Source organism: Zootoca vivipara, chromosome 6, assembly GCF_965207765.1.
Source record: "Zootoca vivipara chromosome 6, rZooViv2.hap1.1, whole genome shotgun sequence".
NCBI classification, from domain to species: Eukaryota; Metazoa; Chordata; class Lepidosauria; order Squamata; family Lacertidae; genus Zootoca; species Zootoca vivipara.
Genome location: NC_142589.1, coordinates 18134921 through 18143475, shown reverse-complemented (window position 1 = coordinate 18143475; position 8555 = coordinate 18134921).

Genomic DNA, 8555 nt, shown 5'->3' with positions numbered 1-8555 from the left:
GGATAGGACTTCCATCTTTAGATTGGCTGTCTTAAGGACATTTCATTTATACAGCAAGACCAGCTGTTCAATGCTTTGGCTTTTGGGCTTATTGTAATACAAATAATTCCACCCCACCCTGCATAAGGATATCCTCAATTTTGACTTGTACCCAAACTATTTCTAAACAGTTCAACATTTTTTCCCCCAAAACATAACGTATTTCAGAAGAATCCTCCAACTATTGCTGCAATTCTATCAGCTATGCCATGGTTTGCAACCAGTTTGTTATAATGATCTTCTAATACATGACTCTCAAAGGTCAGTGGCTGAACTGCATAGGCTGGTTCAATACCTGGCTGGCAGTTACATATTTTTCAGGAATATGTGTGTGCAAAAACTGACATAACAATGCACAGCATCAGATGCTCACAGATGGGTGGTGAGTATGCATGTCTGCAGTGATTTTTCATGAAATGAAATGCTGAAAGGGGAAACCAGGCAAATTTCTCAGAAAAAAAAGGGGGGGGGCTGTAACGTTTTGTCTCATATCTCAGATTCTGCAAATGGACTATGCAACACCCTCTCAATATAGTTCCTCATGTTTATGTAAATGGATTATCAAAATGAATGGCCAAAGCTTTTTCTGATGAAGAGTGGTAATATCTATGTTTACGCATGGTAGCTAATGACCTTAATATTCTTACTTTTAGAAAGTTAGAAATTAGGGTAGATGATATGAAGATGAATTAACTTTGAAGTGTTAAAGGGATTACATGATGGATAAGGAAGATGATTTAGAAACTGCTATAGAAGTTTATAAAAATGAAAATCAGATAGTAGGGAATTGGGGAAGCCGGAAGACAATGAATACCAAAATGGTTGAGAAATGATATATTTTTCCGTTATATGTTGTTTGATTTGTGTATTTTTGTACTTTGTATTTTGATGTTTTTTGTATTTGTATCTTTGTATTTAGTATTTTGTATGTTCGTTGATAAAACGATTAATAAAAAAAATATATAATATTCTTACTTTTAATGTCAGGGGGCTGGGAGACACAGTTAAGAGCCGGGGAGGTCTCTGATTTCTTATGAGCTCGGAGACAATCAGACATCTTTTTACATTATGGCTGGCCATAAAGACAAACCTTTTAAGCACTCCTAGTTTGGTAATGAACAGTGCTGGATTTACGTATAAGCTAAACAAGCTATAGCTTTGGGGCCCCCAAAACATTTAAAAGGGGGGGGGGGACCTGGATGTACATTTCCAAATTATAAGATGAAAAAACAAATAAAATAAAACCTACATACAGCAACAGTTTTTTGAGTTGTGTTGGCTCCTATGATGCAAGTACAGTGGTGCCTCGCTAGACGAATTTATTCGTTCCACAGGTCTTTTCTTATAACGAAAAATTCATCTAGCGAATCCCATAGGAATGCATTGAATTTTTTTTGAATTTTTTTTGCCCATAGGAACACATTAATTGAATTTCAATGCATTCCTATGGGAAACCGCGATTCGCTGGACGGATTTTTCATAAAACAAATTCGTCTAGCAAGGCAACCTCCGCTTGAAAAATCCTTTCATTAAGCGGAAATTTCGTTAAGCAGGGCATTCGTTAAGAGAGGCACCACTGTAATGGGCCCCGTCTGCTAGCCTGCTCCCTAAAATATCACTAGTTTGCTCATTTCTATATATATAGGGTGCCTAAATTAGGTCCATAAATTACCATATAGCATATATTCAACACAAAAAACAGCGACAATTTGTTGTTGACAAAGGACAGCTGGACATGTAAAGGGCCCCATTACCTTCAGTAGCTTAGGGCCTCATCAAACCTAAATCCGGCCCTGGTAATGAATATATTGCTGTGGGTTCAAGCCACACAGGAGGAGTAACCATAAATCTAAACCGTATCATTGAACCTCCAAATTCATCAAGTGTAAATGAGACTCAGAACCTGTGGATTACGATTTGCCCAAACAGTGGGTCAGGACCTTGCCATGGTTGAGAGACAATCAATGACTGAAGCTGTCTATACTCCCATGATCTTCTGAAGAAGAATTTCCTGAACCCTTAAAGCACACCCTCCAGCCTGTTTTGGATCTTTGATGACTGGCTGAGAGCAAAGCAAGCAGAAAGTTCTGAAATTAAGAATGGATCTCTCCAAACCAGCTGTTCAGTTTCCAGATGCTAGTTCTGGGTTTTTTTTAAATAATATGTCTTAACTTTCCCTCTTTGCCTGCTCCATCTTCTGCTTGCTGCGATTGTTTCTGAACTACTGCCACCTATGTGAACCCTTTTGCCAGGCTGAGCAGCTCCTGAATTTTAATGCAACATCATTTTAAGTGCCCTACAAACATTACTTCCAGGTTACCATTGCTACATAATAAAAGATATCAAGGTCAATGATTTTACTGAATAGCTCATATATCAACAAACTGAAAAAGGCAGCCAAGAAATGTCACATTATACACCAAAGTGAAACTTTTTAAACGTTTGAAAATATCCAGAGGCAGAATGCCATGTTTGAGATGTAATTAATGTGAATCTGCATGATCCCCTCTACCTTCCATGCACATCTGGAGGGGGGGCGGTGGTGGTGGTATTATATTTACTCAAACCACAGATTCCTGTCCCATCTGAACCTGGATCACAGCATCTTCAAAACATGATTAGACTAAGGACATAATACTATTCCATAGCAACTTCAATCAGAGGCTCTCTTAGGACAAAATTGGCTCAAATCCTTGCCCAAGAATATGTCAGGAGGCATAAAATATTAAATTGGGATGGGGACCATATGCTCAGTGTGGAAAATCTGGGAAAAGGTTAATGGAGATTAGGCAACACTAAAGCCATTTAAAAAGAAACTGGAGATAATTATCATCTCATCTTGTTTGTTTACATCGGTGGAAATCTTTTGATATCAGCAATGGGCATTTCACCCAACTCAAATCTCCTTTTTAATTTTCTGTTACTACTAGCCGGAATATGAGAGTATGAGAAAAATCCCTGATGGTCTAATAAGGAACACTCAGTGATAAATAGCTGCTCCATTAGTTATTGCACACCACAAGTTGTATACTGGGATGGCCTACATTTTTTAGCACAAATTAAGTATTAGAGGATTTTAATGGCCTAAGTTTAGGTAGCAGCAGGCTTTCTTCATTGTCACTATTGTTGAATTATAGGGAGGGATCCTGAAACACACACACGCCTACTGTGACTCACCAATCACCCACTTGAATTTCTGCCCACCTCTGCTAATCTGTGACCATCTTCTAGAAGTTGCTAGGGTTCACTTCCAATGTGTCCCAGCTAAGGATGGGCAAGTATCTCAACTTCACTTCCTCTTACTTCTCTTTTTGTCCAAACATGGATTCAGCTCTCCAAATTTCTGAAGCTACATGTGAACTTTTTTTTTTTAAAAAAAAGTCCTCACAAAAATTCATAATATCTTAGTGTGAATTTCTCCGAATAAACATATTTGGGGAGGTATGACGACATTTAGACACATGCAATTTCTCCTAATATAATGCATTGCTATGTGTTATTTTAGTCCTACTCATTGAAATTAATGAGTGTGACTGACTTGGTCCTGGAATTGCAATTGGGTCTACCCCGAATAGCTGAGTACAATTCAGTGTTTGGTAAGAACTGCATAGAAAAATTTGGAAAAATTTCAAATGTCAAAGAATAGGTGTGGGTTGCAGTTTGCATCTTGATTTGAGAAAATGTGAATAAGTTTGCTTTCCTACGTTGCAGGGGGTTGATTTCCTACGTTGCTTAGGGTACCTCCAATTCTACAATGCTATGGAAATGCAAACAAAATTGAATTTCTCCCTCATCCCTAGTCCCACCAAACATGGATGATGGGAGCTGGTCCAACAACACATCCAGCTGCTAAAAACGGTTTTGAGGAATCCCCAGGAGATTGACAGAAGAATAGGAGATATTTAAGGGTATCTATGTACACTGGCAGAAGATCACTAACGCTCCTGTGCTAATAACATCTGTGTCTTATTACAACAACCTCCCACACCAGCCATCACCATCCAAAGCTAATTTAGCATTCAGGCTAATGCTAAATTGCAGTAGACTCTGAGCTGGTGCCTCACGAATATTAATTAGAGCTGCTTTATTCCACTGACAATACAGGACAAGTTCCGGCACATCATACATTCAGTTTTGCCCATAGCAAGAGTATTCCAAGACTCGAGGGACATTTAGGGTCAGAGCAAAAGTTACCGCAAATCCCAGAGTCCAGAAAATGAAACCCTTTCTTCTTCTTCTTCTTCTTCTTCTTCTTCTTCTTCTTCTTCTTCTTCTTCTTCTTCTTCTTCTTCTTCTTCTTCTTCTTCTTCTTCTTCTTCTTCTTCTTCTTCTTCTACTGGGAAATATTTCTGGAAAACAACTGAACTGAAGAAATATTCTAATTCCGAGGCAATATTCGAGCTGATGCCCACTAGTGAGGGAGAAGATCTGCATCTCCACCAGCTCTCCAGAACTCAGATGGCAAAGAGTTGGAGGTCTTAAGAATGCAGCAGCTAGACTAAGGTTACCAGATTTCCCCCCCCCCCCCATGAGTCTGGGGACACTTTTCAACTTCAATGGATTTTGTATGGGGACTGATATGTAAATCCGGGGACTGTCCCCGGGAAACGGGGACGGCTGGTAACCTCAAGCTGGACTGGTGACTGGGAGTGGCCACCGAGACCATATAACACCGGTCCTGAAAGACCTACATTGGCTCCCAGCACACTTCCAGGCACAATTCAAAGTGTTGGTGCTGACCTTTAAAGCCCTAAATGGCCTCGGCCCAGTATACCTGAAGGAGCGTCTCCACCCCCATCGTTCAGCCTGGACACTGAGGTCCAGCGCCAAGGGCCTTCTGGCTGTTCCCTCCCTACGAGAAGTGAGGTTTCAGGGAACCAGGCAGAGGGCCTTCTCGGTAGTGGCACCTGCCCTGTGGAACACCCTACCACCAGATGTCAAGGAAATACAACTACCTGACTTTTAGAAGACACCTGAAGGCAGCCCTGTTTAGGGATGTTTTTAATGTTTGATTGTAATTTTAATATTTTAAGGCAGCTGCCCAGAGTGGCCGGGGAAGCCCAGCCAGATGGACAGTGCATTATTATTATTATTATTATTATTATTATTATTATTATTATTAAGTTTGATATTTTGCAAACCTCTCCCCAAAGATGGAGCCACCCAGAGAAAAGGCGGCCCACACAACCAGCTTGTTTAAAGCGATGCCTTGAGTTTCATAGAATCATAGAGTTGGAACAGACCCCGAGAGTCATCTGCTCCAAAGCTAAAGCATCCATGACAGCTGGCCATCCTACCCCTGCTTGAAAACCTAGAATCATAGGATCCCAAGGCTCATGTAGCCCCACCACCCGGGCGATGCAGGAATCTCAGCTAGTAAAGGAGAGTTCACCACCTCTCTTGAGAGGCCATTCTACTGTCAAACAGCACTTACTGTCAAAAAGTTCTTCCTGATGTTTGGTTGGAATCTCACAAATCAGTTGTGGTATTTCTGCTCCTCTTCCCATGACTGTTGACTTTCAGCAAGCCGTGGGTGGTGCTTATTGGTGATTGGTAGGGTGAAAGGCACGGAGACCAACAGTAGGTGGCGCCAGAGCCGATGAAAGGCAGGTGGTAATTGTCCCTATCCCCTTCCTAGCTGTGTTCTGCTAAGGCAACATGAAAGCTGCCAGAGTAAGTGCCACCCTCTGGGCTGGTTGTAAGGCGGCAGGCAGGGGCTGTTTGAGGCCGGACAGGGGGTTGGTGGGGCAGTGTCCCATTTGCCCAAATGGACCGGTTTCTATTGGTTTCAGCAAAAGGCTACCCAGTGGGCCCCGATCATCACCTTTGTTTCCCTACAATGCAGTGCCCTGCAACTCCCATCATTCTGCAGTGTTTAGCAGCCATTTTTGCTTACTCACAATGACATGAAAATGTTATCTTAGGAGAAATTTGCATTAAAATGCCGACAATTTTTGTTGAGGGTGTTTGTGTGTGTGTGTGTGTGTGTGTGTGTGTGTGTAATCTCAGACATTTCTGCAGAAAGCACTGAATTTTAGATCTGGAAAATGAACATTGGAGAGAAAGTGAATTAACAGATTCATCTATCCCTAATGATGGGACATGCCCACCATATGTGGAAGTAAGAACCATAACCCACACATCCCATGTGGGAACATCTTGCCTGCAGTATACACCATAATTCCAGAGTTGTGATGTGCCAACTGTTTGGAGCATTTTCTCTCACATTAGCCATGATTTTTAAAGACCATATTCCATCCCAATTCCCTTCTGGAATTTCACACCCCAGTGAAATTCACCACACTTCTGTGTGTGCCCTTCACCATCTTTTTAATCCGTATCTTATACAAGGACTAACCCAGGCATGGCCAAACTCATCCCTAGCTAACAGGACCAGTGGTCAGGGATGATGGGAATTGTAGTCCCAAAACAGCTGGGGGGCCAAGTTTGGCCATGCCTGGACTAATCCATAGGATTTTTTAATGTCTGGGGGGAGGACAGCAGGAAAATTTAAACACTGAAAGGGGGACCACGCTAGAATCCCACAAACAGGAAATCTTTACTAAATGATCAAAAGGTGTTAAGACCCCTTAGCAGTGGAAAGTGAGCCAATATTTAATTTGAACCCTCCTAGATTAAACATGAGGGACCCAGGTGGCGCTGTGGGTTAAACCACTGAGCCTAGGGCTTGCTGATCAGAAGGTCGGCGGTTCAAATCCCTGTGACGGGGTGAGCTCCCGTTGCTCGGTCCCAGCTCCTCCCAACCTAGCAGTTCGAAAGCACGTCAAAATGCAAGCAGATAAATAGGAACCGCTACAGCAGGAAGGTAAACAGCATTTCCATGTGCTGCTCTGGTTTGCCAGAAGTGGCTTAGTCATGCTGGCCACATGACCTGGAAGCTATATGCCAGCTCCCTCGGCCAATAATGTGAGATGAGCGTGCAACCCCAGAGTTGGTCACGACTGGACCTAATGGTCAGGGGTCCCTTTACCTTTACCTTAGATTAAGCATGAGTCTGACCAAACTGCGGGAGGCAGTGGAAGACAGGAGTGCCTGGCATGCTTTGGTCCATGGGGTCATGAAGAGTCGGAAACAACTAAAAAACAACAAGATTAAGCAGCTCATCTTGGGGTTTCTCACCTGTCACGGAACTCCCCCCCCCCCCGGGAAATCCTGGCGTCTGTACATTTCTGCCTCCTTCTGATCTCCTTCCTTCAAGCCGAAGCCTGTCCTGGCAATCTGAAATCCCCGGTGCGTCATAATAATCAGAATTACAGGTGACAAAAGCTGGGGAGAGCGTTCTGTACCGATGCCTTTGGAAAACAAGTTGTTCAATGTCGTTAAGGTTTATAGGCTTCAGAAGTAGAATGGGACTGCCTGCTGAACATCTTTTGCCCATTCCGTAGTTGCCACAAACAGCAATCACTAAAAGTGGGGGCATGTCAAAAGTTCAGCAGCAAATTCGAGCCCTCCCACCACCACTGTGGGCTCCTTCCGCATTAGGAACAGACTGGTAAACCACCAATCCAAATGGTTAGTGATTCAATACAGTGGAACCTCGGTTTATGAACACCTCGGTTTATGAATTTTCGGTTTATGAACGCCGCGGACCCATCTGGAACGGATTAATTCACTTTCCATTACTTTTAATGGGAAAGTTCACTTCAGTTTATGAATGCTTCAGTTTATGAACAGACTTCCGGAACCAATTACACCCATGTTTCAGTTTATGAACGCTTCAGTTTAAGTACTTTGCGGACCCGTCTGGAACGGATTAATCCACTTTCCATTACTTTCAATGGAAAAGTTCGCTTCAGTTTATGAACAGTTACTCTGCGGACCGTCTGGAACGGATTAATCCACTTTCCATTACTTTCAATGGGAAAGTTCGCTTCAGTTTATGAACAGACTTCTGGAACCAATTGTGTTCATAAACCGAGGTACCACTATACAGGGAACCATCGGTTGGACAGCAGTAATATGGACATCTTAGGTTGCCTCCAGCTAAATCCTGCTCAGAGCAGAACAGCTGAAACTCGTGTGCAACTTAACATTGACTTGAATGCGTTTATTCTGAGTAGGACTAAAAGTGAGGCTAACGGGCCCCATTCAGTAATGAGCTCAGCATCCTTATTCAACAAGTTGGTTTATAGGACCCTAGTAGTTTTGTCTTTCCCTGGTTTGGGGATAACCACTATCCTGGATCTGTGCCAAGGGACAGGCACTGCTCCCATAGGTGCCCCATTGTGAAATGTTTTCTGGACCCTAACCACCACCACAATAAAACACCCACACCTACTTAAAAAAAAAAAATTACATGTGCTGCCTGGAGGGTATGTTAAGGGTCAACAAGACTGCTAGCCTAAAGGAGGTTAGCTACCTTTGCTCTGGGAGGTGGTGAGGATTGGGTCCCGTGGGAGAGGCACTGGGTAGTATCGATAGCCGTAAGCAGGAAGCGGACACTTTGAAAGCACATTCTGCCACAAGAGATCTCCAGAACCTGGATCTGCCATTGG